Genomic DNA, 25,624 nt, shown 5'->3' with positions numbered 1-25,624 from the left:
GAATTCTCACCTGCGCCACCCCCTCTCCTTGTCATACCCCGATTTTCACCAGTCACTTTTCTCTCCACCCTCTCTGCGTTGCATCCTGATTCCACCTTACTGGGCTAGTATATTTATAAGGACAAGATTGTAGTTTTTAGTTTAGCTTAGCTTGGTATTGATTGCGCTGTGTCCTGCATGAATAAAGAGATGCTGTGTACAACCCAGCCATGAGTTCCGGGTCGTCTGTCTCCTCTCGCGAAGCCAGCCCAATGAAAACAACAGGGAAGTGTGTAGAATTGTACCCCTGTTATCTTACAATCTAGATAATCATTATTAAATCACTAGTAAACAACAACTAAAGAAAAGTGAACAAAGATGTGAGAATGGTCCATAATAGGGTCCTGAACTCACAAAGGCAGGAGAGGGAGACCAGGCAAAGCTCTCTGGAGAATGTAGACCCTGGGGTAAGTAGGATTCAACCACCATAACCTGTGAGCACATGCAGACTAGACAGTGTGAACAAAACCCTGAAAGCCTCCTCCATGACTGTACGTGGCACAACTCAGTAAAGAACAGAGTGCATTTCTTTTAAATTAGAGTGTTCTTGACCCTTTGATAAGGGATTGTTTAGGATTATTTTTATTGAGGGCCACCTGAACTTGTTAGACCCTCCTTCTCCAGGCAGACAGGGTCTGCTGATGGAACAACTGGCTCTCTTTACATCTCCAGGGTTGCCAGTGATTAAGGGCATTTTTGTCTAAGTGCCTAAGTACTGGGGCAAACTGCCCAGCTCTAATGAATCGATGGACTAAAAATTGTCTTCCCTGCAGATACTGCCAAGAAGCCTCTGCTCCAGGCAACTGAGAAAGATCCATTGAGCTCAGCAGGAGGCTCCATTTCAGCTGACTAGGCACCCTGGAAGGCCTCTCTGTCCATCTATACCTCCATTTTTCCTCCCAGGGCTCTGCTCTCCATCTCTCCTCTTGTGGTTTGTTTTGCTGGGGCAGGGGGTGCTGAGGTTTCAAATGACAGCACCTTATCACCATCTCCACGTGCTTCAGACATGCCTGTATAGCCAACCTGGCTCCACATTTGGGTTTCGTCCAAGTCATAAAGGTTTTCGTTTAAGGGAAGCATATTTTTTTAATATGATAAATGAGATTAATCTTGCAAAGATCATGAAAAATCAAATATTTGCATTTGACAGACAAGCATTTAAGAAACTTATTAAAGCACTGACTGTAGTTTTATTGAAACAATGACCCATATTAGCATATTATGATTGTTTATGAGAAGTTAGAGCTCTGGAATACATAAAAAATTATACTTTTAATCATTGATGAAAGTTTTCACACTAAAATCAAGAGATAAATGATTTTCAAACCATAGGACAATGCCCATCCATGGCTTAAAAGTAGCTTATGAGCTATTTGTTTCTGATTTAAAAATTGAAGATTTTCAGAAAACTGGCCAGTGATAATATTCCAATATAATATAAACTTGCACTGAGTTTGGTGTACTGCACCAGAGCAAATAACTCAGAGAGAAGGGCAGGGAGAGGTTCTGGGGGATGAGACAGGGGTTGGCCTTGGGTCCTGGTACACTATGGTGAACAAGAAACTAATTGGGGGGAGGGGTTGTGAGAGTGTTTTGTAGACACCTAACATCATGAGATGAGACTTTTTGCTCATGTGTCAACAACTGTGATGTAAACTAATAACCTCCCAATAAAATGATAGAACAAAAAGAAAGAAAGAAAAATAAAAAAATTAGGTTTATGAAATTACAGAGAGTAAGACAAAGGGAGAGGGTGGAAATGATTCCAGACTTCTGGTCTAGATGACTCTGAACATGGTATTACCAGCAACAGAAATGAGTCAAAATTGGGGTCAATAAGGATAGTGAGCTTGGTCTTAGGTTATCAGTTTTTAGGACACAGAACACTTTGAAAGTTAAACCAAATTGAGCATTGAGGCCAGACCAAGAAACATTTCCATTTGACCTAGGATTTTATTTTTTAATTTAAAAAATGTATTATTTATTCTTATTAAGGGGGTTAATGCTTTACAGTGCAATCATTGACATCTGCATACAATTTCATTATTTATTAGGCCCCTAAATTTTCTTGCTATCTTCCCTCCCCCTCCCTCCTCAGAGTCCTTTGCTTTGGTGCAATACACCATATCCAGTCCATGTTTCACTCTGTGCTTTGATGCTATACACCATATCCAGTCCATATTTAATTTTGTGTTCTCCCTCTCCATCCCTACCTTGTTAAGTCTCACTAATAAATGAGATCATTTGATATTTGTCCCACCCCTTTTTTTTTTTTTTTTTGCTTATTTCACTCAACATGATGTCCTTGAGTTTCATCCAAGAGGATGCAAAGGAGAAAGATTCATTTTTTTAACAGTATAGGTTATTTTGTTTTTCAGACTTCTTTTTTAAAATATTTATTTTTATTATTTATTCGCTTTTGTTGCCCTTGTTTTTTATTGTTGTAGTTATTATTGATGTCATTGTTATTGGATAGGACAGAGAGAAATGGAGAGGAAAGGAAGACAGAGATGGGGAGAGAAAGATAGACACCTGCAGACCTGCTTCACTGCTTGTGAAGTGACTCCCCTGCAGGTAGGGAGCCAGAGGCTCGAAACAAGATCCTTATGCTGGTTCTTGTGCTTTGTGCCTCGTGCACTTATGGGTTATATAATAACCACAGTATGGGTTATTTTTTAATGGCCCTTCTGTCTTGGTGTTTGCATTTTTAGTTTTGTCTTCACCAGGTATCATGCTTTCAAGCAAAAGTGCTAAGGGACAGATTCATTGTCATCCCTTATATTTTGTAAGATTTTTCTTGAGGAAATATTATACAATTCTGCTGTTTCATACCTCCCAGAATTAAGGAACAGCACACTTTGCCCACCACCAAAGTGCCACATCCTCCCACCCCTTGACATTTTATTATTATTATTCATTTATAAAAAGGAAACATTAACAAAACCATAGGATAAGAGAGAGGTATAAACTCACATAATGCCCACTACCAGAACTCCATATCCCATCCCTTCCCCTGCTGGCTTTCCTATTCTTAAACCCTCTGGGAGTATGGACTCAAGGTCATTGTGGGATGCAGAAGGTTGAAGGTTTGGCTTCTGTAATTGTTTCCCCGCTGAACATGAACATTGACAGGTTGATCCATACTCCCAGCTTATCTCTCTTTCGCTAGTGGTGTGGGGTTCTGGGGAATCAGAGCTCCAGGACACATTGGTGGGGTTGTCTGTCCAGAGAAGTCTGGTTGGCATCATGCTAGCATCTGGAACATGGTGGCTGAAAACAGAGTTAACATATAAAGCCAAACAAGTTGTTGACTAATCATGAACCTAAAGGCTGAAATAGTGCAGGGTTTGGGGGATATCCGTTTTGTAGATAGCTAGTAGGCATATTTTAGTTATATTCCAAAGGGCCTGTGGCTATACAAGTGTTTTTTTTCTTTTTTCCCCTTAGGTGGAAATCTGATATGCAGGTGTATTCTAGCTATTTTCTGGGGAGATGATGTCATGGCTGGAAAAAGGACCAGAAAGCTGGATCAGGAAAAATATGGGAAAATATGGGAAAGGTGTATAAATATTGTTTACTATAAACCCATTGATTTGATCTGATCTAGGGCCCATATTCAGCATAGGAACCTATGTGACCTCTGCATCCCTGTAGATCTGAGCTCACATTCTGTGGTCATGAGTTGGAATGTTCCAAGCTGCCCCAATATCAGGACCCATCTTCCTCAGGCGTAGCATAGAGTGTGTTGTCCAGCCTCCCTTCAGAGGATGGAACATTCTCTACCTTTGTTGATCCAAGTTTAGTGCAAGGTTCTATGGAGGTCCACAAAGGGGTCTATTTTGTTGCTCCTGATAGAGATGACCAACAACAATGGAGAGAGGGATTTATTCGATGTCTAGGCCCATCATGCCCCTTGACATTTTTAATAAGAGGGAACTTTTCTCCTAACTCCAAGACAGTTTGACTGTCTTGTAAGTGGGCTTATCCATTTGTTTCTATCTCCTCAGTCTTTTATCCACATCAAAGATCATTTGCTGATAGAATGTATATGCTATTTGGGCCCTATCCAAACTATCTCATTTGGGACTGAGATCAAATGATACCATCTTCATTTTCTGTTTCACATCGACTTTTTTTTTTTTTTTTTGTGACTTACTCAGAGGAACAGATGAGAACCTAGCTTCTCTAAGATATGATGCCATAAAAAGACTGTAAGATAATCTAACTTTGAATTTGAACTACCTGGAGTTGGTAGTTAGTGTTATTTCGTACAGGTGCCAACTATTGCTGTCTCCCTGAAAACATCTATAAAATGCCCAACAGCAGCACCCCTGTGAGATTAAGACCCCTTAGCTAGTACAGCCAGAAGAACAGGGTACTGAGTCTACCATCTGAGCTGTGCCCTTCGGCCAGCCAACTTGCTCTGTGACACTGGAAAAGTCTTCAACTTCTATTCACCAGTTTCTCTGTTACAGTGGAGAATGCATTGATTGGTTCACCCCTTGTGGTTTCTTCTTATTTTCAGTGCCTAGGACTGGATGTGCTCTAATTTTATCAGTACTATTAAGGAAGGCTAGGTGCTTATATACTTAATTAGTCCTTTATGTAAATAAAAATTTTTTTTTAAAATATTACAAAAATGGTTTTGAGTGTAGCCATCTCTCCTTTCTTGCCACATACCCAGCCTCTGTTAGTTTTGCAAGCTCAGAATTGTTTCAGAAAAACTATTTAAAGAATTCCATGTATGCCTGGTATCAAGCCTGAGACAGAGGGCAAGAAATGCATTTATGTGTTTTGATGCTTTGAAACAAGTGCAGTATCTCTGTGTACACATTCTTGTTTGATGTATCAGGGAAGGTTCCAGGATTTTTTTTTTTTGGGGGGGGGGTGGAGAAGGAGTCCTTTGGCTAGGGTTGTGGTGGCTACTTGTTTGGTCTAGATCTATAAGATAAGGTGTTTCTAGCTAACAGCTATAAAACCATGCAGAGCCTGCAAAGAATGAAAGTTGAAGGGGACTTCTTTGAACAGAAGGAATGAGTGTGGATTCTTAAGAATTTGAATCAAGGCAAGTAAAAAGGAGTGATAGCATTTCTTTACTACCTAAGTAGAAAAAACATTCTCACTGATGGTTTTCATTGGACAGAAATTCTTCCTTATAAATTCCCAGATTTTTGGCTTTTGAATTTTGACATTTTCTTTAAGCATTTTCCTATTGCCAGTGAAATGTCTCAGTTGTTAATAATTATGAGACCCTGAGTTTGATCCTCTGCAACATATGCCAGAATGAGGTTCTCTCTTGTAAAATTAAAAAAATGTTTTAAAAATTACATTTTAAAAATAAAAAGTGTTTTCTTTTTTCTTTTTTTCTTTTTTTAATATTTATTTTATTTATTTATTCCCTTTTTGTTGCCCTTGTTGTTTTATTGTTGTAGTTATTATTGTTGTTGTTGGATAGGACAGAGAGAGAAATGGAGAGAGGAGGGGAAGACAGAGAGGAGGAGAGAAAGATAGACACCTGCAGACCTGCTTCACCACCTGTGAAGCGACTCCCCTGCAGGTGGGGAGCCGGGGTTAGAACCGGGATCCTTATGCCGGCTCCCCTTATGTCCTTGTGCTTTGCGCCACCTGCGCTTAACCCGCTGCGCTACAGCCCGACTCCCAAGTGTTTTCTTTTTTCTAGGTTACAAAGTTTCTCACATTCCCTTATTATTTTTAAAGACTATTATTATTATTATTATTTTTACTATAGTACTACTCATCTCTGGCTGATGATAGTGCAGGAGATTGAACCTGGGACTTTGGAGCCTCAGACATGAGAGTCTCTGCATAACCACTATGGTATCTCCTCTCCACCCAAGATTTATTCTCTTTATTACATGAGAAGGGAGAGATAGATAGATAGATGATAGATAGAGAGAGAGAGAGAGAGAGAGAGAGAGGAAGACAGAGATGCCAGAGTATTCCTCAGATAGTGCAGTGTTAAGATTTGGATGCAGAACCTCAGGAATGAAAGGTCTCTCTCAGAAGAACCATTTCCCCAGTCATCTCTACTATATCTCTAGTTTTTTTTCACCTTTTAAATGTAGGCCTTTCACTTATCTGTGGTATGTCACTGAACATGATATTGCCTACCTATTTCTACATATAGTGACATATGGTAAGGCGTGTTCTTACTACTACCACCTTACAGCATAAGGCATACTTACATATATTGGAGTCTGTCTCCTGGCTCACTATTGGTCCATTTTCTGTTTTTTGACCCCTAAGTGTACTGTTTCCAGTATTACAATTTTATGGAAAGTTTTTTAAAAAATATTTATTTATTTATTTATTTTCTTTTTGTTGCCCTTGCTATTTTTATTGTTGTTGTAGTTATTGTTGTTGATGTCATCGTTGTGGATAGGACAGAGAGAAATGGAGAGAGGAGGGGAAGACAGAGGGGGAGAGAAAGACATCTGTAGACCTGCTTCACCCCTGTGAAGTGACTCCCCTACAGGTGGGGAGCCAGGGGCTGGAACCGGGATCCTTATGCCGGTCCTTGGGCTTTGCACCATGTGCACTTAATCCACTGTGCTACCGCCGATTCCCAATATAGAAAGTTTTAATGTATGACAGTGTCAATTTCCATTCTTTTATTTTCTTTTGCTGTGTTAGTCCAGTTGTGCCTGCATGTGGCTGGCAGTACAGATCGCCAGAGAGGCAGGAAGGTGGTGAGTGAACACAACTGGAGCAGTGAATACAGGCACACAACAGGGGCCATGCGTGATGCTCTCAGCACAGCGCACAGAAAGGAAAGACCAGAAGGGGCTCTAACTTTTCTAACATGTTAGTATTAATTTATCTAAAATCCTCCTAGTTTTAAGGAAATAAAAACTCATTCAACACAGGAGGAAATTTACCCCTGTTGGAAATAGTCATTGATTTAAGAATGATAATGTGGGATCCACCTGCCAATGCCCGTGTCCAGTGGAGAAGCAATTCCAGAAGTCAGAACTCCCACCTTCTGCACCCCATAAAGAATTTTGGTCCAAACTCCCAGAGGGATAAAGAATAGGGATGCTTCCAATGGAGGGGATGGAACACAGACCTCTGGTGTTGAGAACTGTGTGGAACTGTACCCCTGTTGTCTTACAATCTTGTTAATCATTATTAAATCACTAATACAAAATTTAAAATAAAAAATCTTACACAAGGAAAAACAATTGCATCACATAACATGGAGTTACAATGGAGCAAGACCTATCTGAAATAGCAGTGCAGTAAGACTTTTGGATAAAAATATGCCAGAGATGACCTGACTTTTCAGATTGGCATTAGGAAGAAAGCCAGTTCTTTTCATGACAAGTTTTTGTGGTAGTTGATGAAAATACAAACTGGGCACAGATGCAGGTTCAACTCTTGTCAGCCAGTTCCTGTAAACCTGACGCTGTTGACTGGCTACGGAAGAAGGGCAAACGCTAGAAGAAGAAGAAGAAGTACCTTGGGGTGGAGAAGTTGGAAGCTCTCAGTAGAGGAGCTAGAATCACTTGATGGTACCTTTTATGAACCACTGATATTATGTGGGATGAGTTGGTAGGGAAATCTATCCCAGAAAGCTCAGGTTCTGGACTGGGATAGGCCCTGAGGATAAACATGCACAGAGGCCTGCCTGAGTCACTCAGCACTCCACCCTGCTTCAAAGTAAAGGGCGCTTTGTCCAGGAGCACAGCGCCCTGACCAAGAGCTAAAAGCGTCCTCTTGTCTAATTGTCAATTATCTCTGCATTCCAAGATAAACAGTTCTCTCTCTCTTCACACCAGACTGGCCTGGAAGGTTCATTTAGGACAGGTCTATTTGAAGAGCCAAGAAGGGGATGGGGTGGGGGTTGGGGGGGCACGGAGGGTGGAATAGGACAGAGCAAGCAAAGAGACAAAGTTTAAAAACAGGCTAGGCAGTCTGCTGCTTTTGATACCTGTCAGACATGTCCCTAATTAGAAAATGGCTGTGTGTTAACCTTAGCCTTGAGGCAGGAGGAGGTAGGTGACACAAGAAAGGAAGTTTCTAATTTCAAGAACAGCTGTGGACAAAAGGGGTGTTCTGAGAGGGAGCTTTTATTTTTCTTTCTCCTAACAAAATACCTTTTATTTGTTGGAGGATCAAAGCATTTCCTATGTATATATGTACATATATGACTGCATGCCTAGATGTCTGCCTGCCCTCCTAGCTCTAGCTATGTATCCATGATGCATGCATACATACATGTTTGTGTCTGTGTAATAAAACACGTGGGCATACAACTATCTCTATAAACACAGTCATCCACTCACATCTATACTTAAGAAAATAGTTTTTCCTTTTTTTTTTCTGAGTGAACTGAGCTAAAAAAAAAATTAACTTTCTGAAGACCTGTTTTCTTCAGTTTGTTCCATTAATGGAGAAGTGTGCAACTGACATGACTACAGTTGACAGTAAGGCCAGAGAAAATTGAACTCAGTACCTACCAAGCCTGCAGTAGTTTCCATGATTCAAAGAGGAGGAAAAGAGGCTCTAGTAAAAAAAAAAAAAAATCAGGAATGTTTATTCCTGTGTTAACAAGTCAGTGAGGCTAACACTGAAGCCTTTTTGCTGAAGCTAATCCTCTAGGGGTATCTACTTTGGAGAGTGAAATAAGGTCACTCACATTCCTTTTTGCCCATGCTCCCTCTTTCCTATTTTCTCCCCCAGTGACCCTTTCCCTCTCTCTCCTTCTTCCTCTGCCTGTGCCTGGCATATATTTAAAATACAGAAATCCATGTGTTAATTAGTGTGGTTATGATTTGTAACCTGTCCAAGGATGCCAGACAGACACAACCTTTTCAAGTTCAGTAGCAACCACCCAATTCTAGTCAACACAGAATGTGATGTGTTCAGCTAATTTGGGGGAGGGGACAACGGGGGTTTGGATATTTAAAGTTCAATATGACAAGTCACATTTAAAGAATAGGGTCCCTGTGTTAAAACGCTCTGCTAAAGTCAGAACTTTTCTAGGCCAAGCAGAGAGATGAGAGATTATTTTTGTGGAACGAGCTGTTAAACGTGGAAACCCAAGAGAATCAGGAAACCTGTTTTCAATCAGGGACAAAGATTATTTCTACTTCTTTCCAGCTCAAGCAATGAAACTGTTTAAAAGGATTTGAGGGGAGTAGTGAATACTTAGTTTCCCAGTTACTAGTCTAGATAGAGTGTTATTTTTGGGGGGGACTTTTGTTGTTGTTAAGGAAGAATAAAAAGGTGGATTTTTCCCCCCTTTTAAATCCACTTGGTGAATTGTGTTGACAATGCTTCAAACCATTTGGCCTAATCTTTTGCCCAGCATTATCTATCAAGTATCTCACAGGACTCTGACACTTGGACTGCCACCTTACCTAAAACATGGGTGGAAATAAAGGCCAAGGTCTTTTCTTATTCCAACTTAATGAAGAGTGAAGGAGATTTGTGTGCCTGGAAAGGGTGCGTTTAGGATTAATAATGAAATGACAATGGCATTTCAATGACTCAGTAGATGTTCGATGAAAAGGACCCAAATTGGTGTTAAGATTGCTTTGCAGACACCAGTAATGGGGAAATGAAAAACTGTACCTGTGTGTCACAACTGTACTACAAACCACTACCTCCTACTCCTTAAGTGATTAAAAAAAAGATTCAGTACCTTCGGTCTTAAAACTGAAATTATTATGAAGTTTCTGGACTGCTATAGAGAAACTCATTGGACTTGAAAAATTTTCACTGATAAATCTTATTTTATTTATTTATTTTATACCAGAGCAATGCTCAGCTCCAGTTTATGGTAACACAGGGGACTGAACCTGGGACTATGGAACCTCAGGCATGAAAGTCTTTATGCATAACCATTATGCTATCTGCCCCTGCCATCCTGATAAAACATTTAACTATGATTATTTACTAGTGATAAACATTAATGAATTTCTGTATTTTATGTCACATTTTTGAAGAGCTCCTCTATTATTAATGAAGAGATAATCCAGTTTTTCTAAGATTAGGTCTAAATTTTGGGTGATTGTCAAGTCTGTGGAATAATATACACAGTATTAAGGGAATTAAATAATATAATGTGTATAATTCTGCTAGCATATGTGTGCATTTAACTTCTGTTCTTTACAGGATTCTTTATCCATAGGCTTCTTTAAGGGGATGAACACAATTCATAACACAGAGTCTGAAGAAGTTATAGAATTTGCCACAGAAACCTACAAGGTTAGAGTTCAAGATTTTCCATGAAGTTTAAATTTCTTGCATACCCCATTCAGGTTTTGTATTTTCTGTTGTCTTATCAGGAGGACATCCTAATCCCTATTTTTCTTCTTGGACACTGATTTTATTCACACTTTCTGTTAAACTAATAACTGACCTTTGGACTGGTCTTGATACTTACTGTCTTCACTAATATTTTTAGGGTCTGAGAATCCATAATAACTGTATCATCTGGTGTGGGTTTTTTTTTAATGTTTCCAATTATTTTTATTTATTTATTGGATAGAGACAGCCATAAATCAAAAGGGAAAGGGGAGATAGAGTGGGAGAGATACCTGCAGCCCTGCTTCACCACTCTTTGCAAAATTTCCCCCTGCAGATGGGGACTTGGAGTTCAATCCCTGGTCCTTGCATGTTGTAACATGTGAGTTCAACCAGGTGTGCCACTGGTGGACCATTGACCAACCTACCAGTGTGACTGACGTTAATGTAATAAAAGCAGAAGACAAAAGAGGCCCTTTACATAGTAGTTTCTGTGTTAGGAACAGTCTTCTATAAGCAATTCCCTTCTTAATCCTGCTGAGGCTCCACTGTTGGGAAACTTAGCTCAGGCCGGTATGTAAGGAAAGTGCTTGAATGAAGCAAAGCATTTTTTTTTTTTATATTTCACCACACACACACACACACACACACACACACACACACACACACACACAGAGCTGAACTTCCTTGCTAATTATGGCATAGTTTTGGTCTGGTGGAACAAAATTGCCAGCCAGGTGAGTCATATTCTGATTTATTGAATAAACATTTTCCATGTGAGAAGTAGAGAGCAAAATGAAACTATTGCCTGTTTGAGCTGGAAAAGGCTAGTGTTTCCAAGACACCAAATCACAGTTCTGAGCTGGGCTGGCTGCCATCGGATCACCTGGGGAATTTTATAAAGAAACTAACCGGCATCCAGTTCTACCCTTGGAGATTTTCCAGTCAAATTTCTCTTGATAATGTTTGTGTTTGAACAATCTCAGTAACTACTGCCTATTCTCAGTTCCTTAGGCTTATTATTTTCCCCAAAGAAAGCATGAAAGGCCAGGAAGAAATGATTTGTCAAGTTTCGTCAGGGGTTAAAAGGAAGAGCTAAAGGGAGGAAGAAAAAACAAGTGGTAATTGTGAGAGTTTGATAGCAGCTGTATTAAGTGATCATTTGATTTCATGACCTTATGAGAGACATTAGTGATTGGAGAGATGGCTCAGCAGGTCCTGGGTTTGAGTCCCACTAATGCTAGATAGGAACATATTCTCTCTCACTCATGAAATAGAGAGAGGCACCCTCTCACCACTGTCACTGGTCATCTCCATCAGGAACAACATAATAGACCACTCTGCAGGCCCCTATCATACCTAGGCCTCAATGTGAATCAACAATGGTAGGGAATGCTGCATTCTCTGAAGGGAGGTTGGATAGCACACTCTGCCTATCACCTGAGGATGATGGGTCCTGAAATTGGCACAGCTTAAAGTGTTCCTAGCCATGACCATGGAATGTGAGCTCAGACCTATAGGGATGCAGAGGTTACCTAGGCTCCTGTGCTGACTATGGACCCCACATCAGATCGATGGGTTTACAGTTAACAATATTTATATTTTTATATCCATATTTGGGAGCTACTCTCTTCATTGATCCAGCTTTCTGGTCCTTTTTCCAACTGTGACACCATCACCCCCACCCAGACAATAGCTTAGGTCATCTGCATATTGGATGTCAGGTGCAGGCAAAAACTAGTTGGGTCATGGGCCCCTTGGAATATACCAAAAATAGGCCTACTAGCTTTTTTAAAACTGGAGACCCCAAATCTCCATCCACAATATTATTTCCTTTAGGTTCATGATTATTCAACAATTTGTTCTGATTTCTATCTTAACTTTTTTTCAGATGCTTCCATGATGCCAACCAGACTTTCCAGGGCAGAAGACCACACCAGTGTGTCCCAGAGCCTCACCCAGATCCTTGCCCCAATAGGGAAATAGAGAGACAGACTGGAAGTATGGATCGACCTGTCAATGCCCATGTTCAGTGGGGAAGCAATTATAGATAGAAGCCAGACCTTCCGTCTTCTGCACCCCATAGTGTCCCTGGGTCCATAATCCCAGAGGGATAGGAATAGGAAAGCTATCAGGGGAGGGAGTGGGATATAGAGTTCCAGTGGTGGGAATTGTACCCCTCTTATCCTATGTCAGTTTTTCCATTTTATAAATAAAAACTTAAAAAAAGAAAAAAATTAGAGAGAGGCAAAGTCTATATTACTGAGGAGTAGATTTATACCCAGAGGAGATAATTAATTGACCCAGGTTCACTTAGAAAATAGTGGACATGGGCTAGTGACCTGAACTTGAGGGACCAGGAAGTGGAGAACCTGGTTAAACACATATGGCATAAAGCTCAAGGACCTACGCAAGGATTTGGGTTCAAGCTCCTGGCTCCACATCTGTAAGCAGGTTTGCAGGTGTCTCTCTGTCTCTCTCCCTCTCTATCTTCCCCTCTTCTCTCAATTTCTTTCTGCTCTATCCAATAAAATGGAAAAAAAATGGTTTCTAGGAGTAGTAGATTCTTAGTGCTAGCACCTAGCCCCAAATAATTCTGAGGCAAAAAATGAAAAAAAAAAATCTAAATTTGTTTTTCTCCAAAGCCTTCCACTTCATTTTATTATATAATTTTTATACTCAGTGGTTTAGCAGTTGTTTCCAAATTATAAGATTTTAGAGGTGTGGGAAACCTCATATATTTTTGCATAATTCACCACACTCAATATTAGAGTTTCTGCACACACACACACACACACACACACACACACACACACACACACCCCTTCTGATACCTGCCATAGTTCTTACAAAACCTAAGAGAGGCAGTTTGATTACATTTTTTTTTGCCTGTTCCTTTGTGTTAGTTGTCTATTCCACATATGAGTGGAAACATCTAGCAATTACAGAGTAATATTTCATTAAATATAGTTGCCATAATTTTGTGATGTAATTAGCATATGGCTGATGAATTGGACGTAATTAGCAGAAGGGCTGATGTCAGGCTGGAGTCAGGACGGAACTTAGGCGCTCGCTAGGTGGAAGAGGCACTCATTGTTGCTGCACACAGAAGCTGCTGGCAGTTCCTGCAGTTGGCTGGCCCAGCTACTGGCTTTCCTAGATGCTTGCCTTGCCATGGCTGCTTCTCCCGGGGCTCGTACCCATGTGAGTCTAAACCTTGGAAACTAACCTTTCTCATGGGTCTGGTCTATTCTTACCCCTGCTGATAATTACTTATTTTGCTGTACCTAAACTATACTGTTTGGTACTGCTGTAGTAAACCTTTGATTGTTTAAACCCACATCCATCCCTGCTACCACAAAGTCCTTTAATTTTTTTATTATAATATATGGTGCCCAACATGGAGCGCGAACCCACAATCCTGAAATTAAAAGTATCATGCTCCACTGACTGAGCTTCTAAATCCAGTCATTTGTTGGTAGGCATATAGGTTTATTTCTTACCTTGTTTAGTATGAATAATGCAGCTTTGAACATAGGGGTATCTTTTCCTGTCTTTTTGATGTAGGCCTTTCTCATAGATAGGGCCATAAGAAAGACTTACAGAATCAAATATGATGAAAATTATACCAGTTTGAGTTGAAGGTTCCTTGGGAATATATTATAGGGAAGTTTAACTCAGAGTTAGGGCCAAGGGTAGACTTCCTAAAGCTGACAGCTAGGAGTTAGGTAGGAATCAGCTAGCTGAGAAGTGGAACTGGGTTACTGGAGTCCTAGGGGAAGATGTTTCAAAAGAACATGTATAGATTTAGAGGTCTGGACATTCAGTGAAGAGTTTGCACTTGACCAGTTAAAGGAACTTCAAGTAGCTTATTATTTCTGGAAAGAGGAGACAAGAGACTAGATGTTAGGAGTTGGGGGTAGAACAGCTCCATATGGAGAGACACATGAAAGCCCCACTAAGATCTTAGGCTTTTGTCCTAAAGCATGGCTAAGCCACTGAGGTTTCCCAGTCCTGTAAAAATGATCTGGGGATTAAAAGCAAGGTGTAATGTAAATAGGTTTATAGACTGTAGTGCACTTTGATGCTGTGTTAGTGGTGGATTGGTGTGTATAGAAAATGGAGGAAGGGAGGCCAATTTGGAAACAGGCACACGTGGAGAACTCTGTCTTCTACAAACAAAACTGTGTTTTAGCACCTAGCACACTTCCAGGTACCTAATAAATACTAATTTAATATTGCTTGAAATCAACAGATGTGGAAATAAAGTTTTTTAGAACCATCTCCCTATATTTCTTATTTTGACTTCTTTGTGAAAAATACCTTACCACTTCTCCAGGTATACATGTGCTTTTTCTATCTAACTGCAAAAAACACCATCAATATTTAAACATTATTTCAAGATAAAGGAGAAACCACAGTACTTCTCAGCTTGGGGGGCATATGGTAGTATAGGGGTGGAGAAAATTGAACCTGATCAGAGTCCCCACACATGCAAATTCTTTGTTCTAACCCAATGAATTATCTCCTAGATGCTAACAATGTGTTAGGTTCAGCTTAGTACTAATTTCTATTTGAAGCCTCTTTTACATTTTCTAAGTCTTATTGAGTTCCTATTTTCTCCCAATTCCAATATATTTTACAGCTCATTGAAAAGTTTATAACATTTCGCAATCCACGATGATGTCTGCTATGAGTAAATCTTCAAATGCTTCAAAATCTAGCTTACAATTTGAAAAATTATCCATCTATCATAAACCTACCCAGCTATCATTAAGATTAGGGATCTTGGAAAAACTGGTCTCATTCACATACAGTTGTGGAAATACAAAATTCCTTCCTGAAGTAAAATATGTACCATATATATTATTATCATATTCATATTACATATATAATAAAAATCATAGTGCAAATGATATATATCTATATTTATACAACCTTAAATTAATGATACTATGTGACTCATTGTATATTTTTCTCTTAGAAATCTGTACAAAATAGACATAAATTGTTGTATTGTCAGAGCCAGAGACGCAGGAAACCCAGAAAATTACTCAGAGACTAAAAAGTTCTAAGTTTTTAATGAGAGCCAGGAGGTGTCTTTTCAATGACTGGCACCATCATAGATGTGAGAGTAGCTTCCCAGACAATACTTTTAGCCCACCTGCATATTAGTTACTAGGCTAAGGGAAACATTACTAAAGCCATGAGTCCCTTGGAACATACTTAAAATAGCTTTCCTAGATTCTTCCCACATGAAGACCCCTAGTTTTATCGACTCTATTCCTATTTTTGAGTTTCTGTCTATTAAATATTTTTTCCTGCGTTATATCCCACCACCTTGCAGACAAAAAGTTGCAGATACCATCTTGGTGCCATCTTGATTTTCCTGAGCAGTTGACCTCCCCAATGTGTCCTGGAGCCCCATCTCACCAAAGCCCTACACCAATAGGGAAAGAGAAAAACAGACTGGGGGTATGAATCCACCTGCCAACACCCATGTCCATTGAGAAGCAATTATACAATCCAGACCTTTGACCTTCTATACCACATAAAGACTTTTTATTCAGACTCTCCAATGGATAAAGAATAGGGAAGCTTCTAAGGGAGGGGATGAAACAGGGTGGTGGGAACTATGTGGAATAGTACCTGTTATCCTACAATCTTGTTAATCATTATTAAATCAATAAAAATTAAAATGAAAAAGAAGAAGTGAGAGCAGGCCAGTAAAAAGGTACCACCTTAAGGCTCAGGATCATTTTTATCAACAAGGTTTACAAAATGTCAGGAATCTCATATTCAGTGAGGTAGGACTGGGTAGGAAGCAGAATGCACAATGGTGTGAATGACTAAAGACCCTTGAAACATAGGGTGTCTTGCCTGAATAATGGTAAGTTAAATTGTGGGATTGTGGGTTGAAATCTGAATATGAATAATTTCTGTTTATCAGTAGCTACTGAAAATCCTCTTCCTCAATGGCACAGCTATCGATATACAAATAATGTCAAAGGGTAGAAAATATGGTGATGTTCTGTATGATACAGCAAATCCTAACAAAAGGATATTTCAAAGTTAACCAAATTGCCAAATAATGTGATTATAGCAATAACTATCTATTGCCTTCTTAAACCCTGAGACAGTAGGAACCTCCTACTTACTCTATAGAGCCTATATTTTCCCCAGTCCTGCAATCTCTAGGGTGGGACTCACTTTTGTGCATGCTTATCTCAATTCATACCAAATGATATTGCATCCACCTAATCAATGCAATGAGTGCCACCTCAGCATGCTTCACTTCAGACTGTGTCCAGAGACGTCAGGCCTGGAATGTCAACCCTTCAGACTCATTACTCAGGTGAGACCTTCCCTTTTATAGGATTCTCTAATTCCATTCCAGGTGGTTCACTTTTTAACAAAGTCCAAAAACCTAGATATAGAACAGGTCCTGTGAGATAGAGAGTATGTTCACAAGTATCCATAAATTAGGACAAAATATATACTGAAAGCAAAAATACACAGTAGTCTGCAGTGAGTCAGTATAAAGTTCATAATGAAATAATGTCCACTTAGACTTAGATACCCTTCTCATCTACTTCAGTTCTCTCACTTACTCTAAAGCTAACCTTATCAAGGCAAGGCAAGGACTGCAAGAGCTGAATAAGGGCAAGAGCCTGGCATACTTTAAGGGTGACTCTTTAGTCATTATCAGGACCCCATCAGCTGGGGCCCTATTTGGGGAGTCCTGGGATCCCCAAAGAGACATGATGGGCCTAGACCTTGAATAAATCCTTTTCTTCATTGTTACTGGTCATCTCTATCAGGAACAATAAAATAGACCCCTTTGTGGGCCCCCATAGGACCTTTCCCTCAACTTGGATCAACAAAGGTAGAGAATGTTCCATCCTCTGAAGAGAGGCTGGACAACACACTCTATGCTACACCTGAGGAGGATGGGTCCTGAAATTGGGACAGCTAGGAACATTCCTGCTCATGACCACAGAATGTGAGCTCAGATCTACAGGGATGTAGATGTCACATAGGCTCCTAAGCTGAATATGGGCCTCACATCAGATCAAATCGATGGGGTTTACAGTCAACAGTAATTATTCATCTTTCCCATATTTGGGAGCTGCTTTCTTCCCTTATCCAACTTTCTGGTCCTTTTTGCAGCCATGACATCATCTCCCCAGACAGTAACTTGGATCCACCTATATATCAGACTTTAGGCTCAGGGGAAAACAAACACACAAACAAAAAAACTAGTATAGTCACAGGCCCTTTCGAATATAACTAAAATATGCCTACTAGCTATCCACAAAACAGACACACCTCCCCAACTCTTCATCTGCACTATTTCAGCCTTTAGGTTCATGATTGGTCAACAACTTGTTTGGATCTGTATGTTAACTCTGTTTTCAGCCACCATGTTCTAGATGCTAGCATGATGCCAACCAGACTTCCCTGGACAGACAATCCAACCAATGTGTCCTGGAGCTCCTATTCCCCAGAACCCCACTTCACTATGGAAAAAGAGAAGCAGGCTGGGAGTATGGATCAACCTGTCAATGACCATGTTCAGCAGGGAAGCAATTACAGAAGCCAGACCTTCCACCAAAATGACCTTGGGTCCATATTCCCATACCGTTAAAGAATAGGAAAGCTATCAAGGGAGGGGATTGGATATGGAGTTCTGGTGGTGGGCATTGTGTGGAGTTGTACCCTACTTATCCTATGACTTTGTCAGTGTTCCCTCTTTATAAATAAAATAAAATAAATAATTAAAAAAAGAGAAAAGAAAATCCTCTTCCATATCAAAGGTGAAGACTTTAAATGCTGGGACCAGGCTGTGGTGCACCTGGTACACAGTACAGTCCTCAAGGACCTGGATTTAAATTCCTGGTCCTCACCTGCAGGGGGAAAGCTTCACAAGTGGTGAATGAAGCAGTGCTGTGTCTCTCTTTGTCTTTTTCCCTCTCTATCTCTGTCTCCCCTGACAACACAGCATCCAGGAAAGTCATAATAGACCCAAAACCTGTCACTCACTCCGATTGTCCTTTGCCATTCATTATTCACTTTCTCAAATGCAATGCTTGCAGGTCAGACCCACATCCTCTCTCTCTTTCTGGATATTACATTAGACCTGGTTCTCATCCAGTTTAAGAACACTACAACATTCCCATAACTCTTTGCCTAGCTGTGGTTTGGCCTCCTCTGACGGGAAACAAATACTAGGAGAGTAGTTCTCACATCCCATAAATGTCTGGGATGATGAGCTCTGAAGTGTAAAGTATATCACACATATCTCTTAAGTGAGAAAAGAATTCTAACACAAAGCAGCAGCAGCAGTACAAGCCTCAGCCAGGAGCTAGTTCCATCCTCTTTATCAGAGTCAGTGACCAGGTCTCCATAGATCTTTCCTCACGTGACATCGGGTGCTGTGATGTTTTCATGTTTATTGTTATGTGTCTTCCGTCTGCAACACCCCCCCCCCAAGTCCTGAGTGTGTAATGTGACTAGTCTGCAATGACCAGAGCTAATACATGCTGAGTTTGTGCTGTGTGAAGGAAGAAGAGTGTTTTAAGATCTGGGCCTCTGTGATTTCCTCTAATTCTCACAATACCACTGTGAGGTAGATACCGAGATGCAGAGACGAAGACTGCCCTAATTCAGATAGGTAGTAATTAGAGGTTGAGGACTTAAATTCTGGTCATGTGACCCAGGAACCCAGAAACCCACACTCTGTCAAATCAACACAAATAAGCTGGTTACAGCAATACCAGGTACACACTGAACATATAATTACTAACATTTTTTTTTTTAATTCTGGGTAATTTTCTATGACCATTTGGTATACCTATCACGGTGACTCAGTTCATGCATCTAGGGGAACTGAAGCCCCAATAGCCCAGAAGTGAGTGATCAGTAGGTATTCCCAGGCTGAATGCTCGGAGGTGGTATAAAAGAAAGAAGCTGACACAGTTTTGAACTTCGCAGTAGCTGGGAGAAAGACATATGGCAAAGGAGAGGAGGTTAATATAATCTGCTCCATGACTTAGTGAACCTTAGAAAAATTCTTGGTTTCTGTTTGGAGCCAATAAGCTCACAATAAGGGGAGGTGAGTGAATCAATAAACAAGCATAGTGAGCTTCTGAGGCTGTCTGTCCTCTTTCACAGTATCTCCCCATACACACAATTCTTCACCTGTACATGTTTGTGCAATTCTATGAAACTGTCTTTCAATTATTTTAAACATTTTAATAGGATTCATGATTTACAGTCAACAGTAAATACAGTAGTTGGTACATGTGTAACATTTCTCAGTTTTCCACATAACAATTCAACTCCTCTTGCAGGTCCTCCTCTGCCATCATGTTCCAGCACCTGAACCAGCACCCCACCTCAGAGTCTTTACTTTTTGGTGCAGTATAACAAGCCAGTGCAAGTTCTGCTTTGTGTTTTCTCTTCTGTTCTTATTTTTCAACTTCTGTCTATGAGTGAGATCAGCTCATTTTCATCTTTCTCTTTCTGACTTTTCTCACTTAATGATTCCTGCAAGCTCCATCCAAGATGAGGTAAAGAAGGTGAATTCATCATTCTTAATAGCTGAGTAGTATTCCATTGTGCTTATAGACTACAACATTCTCAGCTAGCTGATAGACATCCAGACCCCCTTCCTTCCCTCCCTCCCATATCCCCGATACCTCAGATCCCTATCTCCTACCCACCCCATGCCCTATTCTCTAGGCCCCCATACCTTGGACAGCCCCTATATCCCCCTTCCTTCTATTCTCCTGTACCTTGGAGGCTCCCTGTAGCCCTCCATCTCCCAGCCCCCTGTAGCCCCTCTTCCCCATTTACCCTGTATCTTGGTTGCCTTCAGGTTTTGGCCATTACAAATTGTGCAGCTATGAACATACGTAGAGTCTCTCAACACTTTTATGAGTTGTCTTTCAAAAAGTTCCTTGATATTAATTAACCAAACTCCACCCAGAATAATTAAGTTGAAGTGGGACTGTGGGAGATTACTATATAAGATTCTCTCCACCCAGAGACATACTAAGAAAGATTCAAGTCAAAGATTTTTGGGTTTATATGAGAATCAGTTATGCAGTCCAGCAATATAGAGAAGCCTACTGAAATGTCAAGCAGGGACACATGACTGATTGACATGTTATTGATAGCATTCATTAAGAAATATTTCCACTGATGGAAGAAGTAAGGCAAGAGGACATGATAAATATGGCTTCATTGAAACATAGTATTTTTTTTAAATTAATAGGAGTGTATATTAACACCATTCCCCCATCAAAGGTCTGTGTCCATAACCTCACCCCCCTATAGTGAAGCTGGAAATCTACTTTCACTCTCCACCCAGAATTTTTTTACTTTGGTGCAATACTCCAAACACAGTCAAATTCTACTTTGCATTTCCCTTTCTGTACTTCTTTCTCAGCTTCTGTTATGAGTAGGACCATCCCATACTCGTCTTTCTTTTTCAGACATAACCTCACTTAACATAATTCCTTCCAGTTACATCCAAGATAGGTCAGAGAATGTGAGTTTATTATTCTTAATATCTGAGTAGTATTTGATATATACCACCCATCTGTTCTTTTTAAAATTGTTTTTGTTTGTTTTTGTGTGTGTGTGTGTGTGTGTGTGTGTGTGTGTGAGAGAGAGAGAGACAGAGAGAGAGAGAGAAAGAGAGAGAGAGAGAGTCAGTCCACTGCCTATGACGTACCATTTGCTCTCATGAAGTGATGTGGTGTCAGGGACTTAACTGAGGGTCTCATGCATATAAGACATGAACTTTCCATTGAGTGCCTCCCCCATCCTAAGATAAATCATCCTGGAAAGGATTTTATTTCAACCTGTTATTGAAAGAGAACAGCATATTGTTTGGGCCAGATTACAGCAGCCCAATAAAAGCTCAAAATCTTACTGACTTAAAACAACTCATGCTTAGTTCCCACTCACTGAATTGCTAAAGGATCTCTTCAGTACCATCCTCACTGTGGAGGGTGCAACCACTATCTACAGTAGAGCCAATTGCAAACCCAGAGAAAAAGACAGGTCTTGCAGCATCTAAAATTAGCAATCATTTTTCTGTCTTGTAAGAGACACAAGAGCTTTATTCTCAGCACAGTCAAATTATCCTTGAAAGAGCAAATCTGCTTTGTATTGGAACAGTGGAGAAATAGAAGTTCTTGTTCAGTATTAGCAGTGATTACTAATGACTATTAATGACTACACATGGACACGATATAGATAAGGGAAATGGCAGGGGGCGGGGGGACACTTAAAACTTATGAAGAGGTTAATGAGAAAACCTGACTTGATGAGAAATAAAATGAGTTATATTTCCAGAGTTGTATGGGACTAAAGTGAAGGCATTTTAAATGTTAGACTAAGTTGTTTTGCCTTTTGCACATGAATTCTCATCTCCAGACCCATTTTGTACTCAATGGAGGCAAACTGAAAGTAAACTCAAATAGATCTCAGTATGCAGACTAAAACAAACAAAACAATACAAAACTTCCTCCAATGGGAGAAGAGAGAGAACCCTACGAGGCTTTTTTCTTTCTTTATTTTTTTTAAAAATTATTTATTTATTTCCTTTTGTTGCCCTTGTTGTTTTATTGTTGTAGTTATTATTATTGTTGTTATCAATGTTGTTGTTGTTTGAAAGGACAGAGAGAAATGGAGAGAGGAGGGGAAGACAGAGAGGGCGAGAGAAAGATAAAATACCTACAGACCTGCTTCATCACTTGTAAAGTGACTCCCCTGCAAGTGGGGAGCCAGGGGCTCGAACCAGGATCCTTAGGCAGGTCCTTGTGCTTAGCGTTACCTGTGCTTAACCCACGGTACTACCACCTGACTCCCCCTACAAGTCTTTCTACCTGACCTTCCACTCATGCGCTCATGGGAATCCCAGGGCTCTTTGCACCAATTTGAGACTCACCAGAACAGGTTCTTTAGAGCACTGACTAGCACAGTTAAGTACTGGGGAGAAGGGATGTCTGCTGTCAGAATCATAGCTGTCAGCTATACAATAATAAACTAGATTAAAGGTAGATTCCAATGAGTGAGACAATGAAAGTAGAGTCCATAGAGAGGGATAAAGTAATAAGATTACTGAATCTAGCTGTTGACAAGGGCATCCTAAAGAAATATCTGACTAACTGATGAGTGATAGCACTTGAGGGTTCATGGAAAGGGCAAAGTTAAAGAAAATGATTTTCATGAGGTTTGTGATCAAAGTGCATGATAGAAACATGCCTGGAAATATTAAAATTAACAGGAGAAACTTTATGGATGTATCCAGTTAGCATTACTATAAGGCCCATGGTAGGTAATTAAAACAAACAAATAAGCAAGCAAACAAACAAAATACTAGGTATAGTAGTTTAAGGTGTTAGCATATTATCTTCAATGGCTTCACATACACCTGGAAAATGTAGCCCTATTACACTAGAGGGTCCAAGATTGAAAACGTTATTGGGGGGCATTCACATAGAAAGGAAAAGGGGTTCAATAGATTTGGTAATTGCAAATAAGGGAAACATAGCTACTGTGGTCTGTAGAGTCACTGAACCAGAAGTTCATATTTGTAAAATTTGGAATGAGAAAAATGACAAAGACTTTCAACTTCATTACTTAAAGAGAAAGGGATGTCTGTCTGCTCCTTCCCAACCTGGTTTAGAAGTCAAGTTTGTCAGTGAGCTGATGACTCTGAAGAAATGATTCTGATAGCAAATAGATTTTTTTTTTTCTTCTTTGAGACCCAAGACAGTTCTCTGCATTGGAATTCAGGGTCTTATATTGACTCTTAAAGAAGAGATAGTGCTCATTCCTTTAGTTAGTGCAGTTCACTTTGGTGGAACAATTATTTGGCAAACAATTGTCTTCAGAGAATTCATGTATACCATGGCAGAGATAAAATATTCAAGATTGCTTTCCTTATCTATCTCTTCAGAGGTAGAACTCAGGGTATGAAGTTGTGACATCTTATTATTATTATTTTAATTATTTTTATTTATTTCCTGGATAGAGAAAGCCAGCAATTGAGAGGGAATGGAATGATAGAGAGGGAGAGAGACAGAGAGACACTTGAAGTCCTGCTTCACTTATGAAGCTTTCCCTCTGCAGGTGGGGACTGGGGGCTTGAACCTCGGTCCTTGAGCATTTTAACATGTGCACTCAACCAGGCATGCCACCACTGGGCCCTGAGTTGTGATGTCTTAAACATGGTCCATAAAGTTGGAGGAATAGGGTTTCAATTTCCTCAGGTACCCTTCCCATTTAAATTCTTTGAATCCAATGTCAATAATTTTTCTTTAAGCATCCAAGATCATCAATTGGATATTTCATTGCTATGCTTTAGATGAGTGACACAGAGTACATAGGATAATCTCTATTGAATTATGTCACCTCAGGATCACGAGTCTGATGGAAGTAGGTACTAAAATATTCCACTTTTAATACTAGAAAAAAATGACACACAAAGAAACAAATATATGTATTTAAATAGCATGTATTGATTTATTTGATATGACAGAGAGAAACTGAGAGGAAAGGGGGGCTAGAGAAGGAAAGAGAGATGGAGAAACACCTGAAGCCCTGAGTCACTGCTCATGAAGCTTTTTCCCTGCAGGACTAGGAGCTTGAAACTGGGTCCTTGCACATGGTAATATGTGCACTTAGACAGGTGAACCTTGTCAGTGCTTGTCTCCCAAAAATATATTAAAGAACTCATAAAAAAGTATAGTATGTCAGCAATTGCCTGTGGGGAATAAGGAGAAGTCATGGCAGAACACACATACATGTTATTGTATGGATGAAATTATTAAGCAGTTTAAAATAGAACATATACATCTTTCCCATATTTGGGAGCTACTCTCTTCCCTGATTCATCTTTCTGGTCCTTTTTGCAGCCACGACATCATCTCCCCAGTCAATAATTTGGATCCACCTGCATATAAGATGTCAGGCAAAAAAAAAAAAAAAAAACTAATATAGTCATGGGCCCTTTGGAATAGAACTAAAACAGGCCTACTAACTATCTAAAAAATGGAGATTCCCCCAACTCATCATCTGAAGTATTCTAGCTTTTAGGTTCATTATTAGTCAATAATTTGTTTGGCTTTGTATGTTTATTCTTTTTTCAGCCACCAGGTTCCAGATGCTAACATGACATCAACCAGACTTCCCTAGGCAGACAACCCCCCCAATGTGTCCTGGAGCTCTGCTTCCCCAGAGCCCAGCCCCACTAGGAAAAGAGAGAGACAGGCTGGGAGTATGGATACACCTGCCAATGCCCATGTTCAGCAGGGAAGCAGTTACAGAAGCCAGACCTTTCGTCTTCTGCACCACATAGTGTCCCTTGGTCCATGCTTCCAGAGGGATAAAGAACAGGAAAGCTATTAGGGGAGGGGATGAGATATGGAGTCCTGATGATGGGGTGATTGTATGGAGTTGTACCCCTCTTATCCTATGGTTTTTGTCAGTGTTTCCTTTTTATAAATAAAAATTAAAAATAAAATACAATAGAACATAGGGCACAAGGAATTAAGAACTTACTCTTACTGCAAGTTTTATGCAGTTTGAGAACTTACTCCCTGGTTGTGAAATAAGCTGTGTGAATAGGTCTATAGACAAATTGTGGACATTTTGGATGTGTAAGTCATCCTAACTAATATGAATGTGGTGGGAAAAAAAAAGCACCTTATCCTGGAGTCATATGACTTAGCTTTCTGGCTCTGAGACTTCATAGTTGTATAATCCTGTTCCCTATCTCAGAAATAGTTCTTTATTTGAACACTGGTTTATGCACATATCAGATGTTTAGATTAAATATAATGAATTTCTAGGTTATTATTCAAAATTATGTTAATTCCAGGGTTGTATTTACAATACTAAGTGACAGTAATATGATACTGTCCAAATTTGTGATGGGTTCTGCATATATTCTCTCATTTAATTTTGTAATATTCTAAAGATTGCATTATGATTTCATTACGAAAAAAGGAGAAATCTAAGCCCTTGAGAGATTAATTGACACAAAATCACACAGCTAACATGTGGTAGAGCTGGCTTTAAACACATTTTTTTTTTAGAGTTTATTTATTTATAAGAAAGATAGAAGGAGAGAGAAAGAACCAGAGGTCACTTTGGCACATGTGCTGCTGGGGATCGAACTTGGGATCTCATGCTTGAGAGTCCAAAGCTTTATCACTATGCCGTCTCCCAGACCACTAAACTCAGTTTTGACTTCTAATTTTCACACAATATAGATTCCTCTAGGAGATTCCAT

The sequence above is a fragment of the Erinaceus europaeus genome, chromosome 15 (assembly GCF_950295315.1).
Source record: "Erinaceus europaeus chromosome 15, mEriEur2.1, whole genome shotgun sequence".
NCBI lineage: Eukaryota > Metazoa > Chordata > Mammalia > Eulipotyphla > Erinaceidae > Erinaceus > Erinaceus europaeus.
This window is presented reverse-complemented; position numbering follows the sequence as displayed.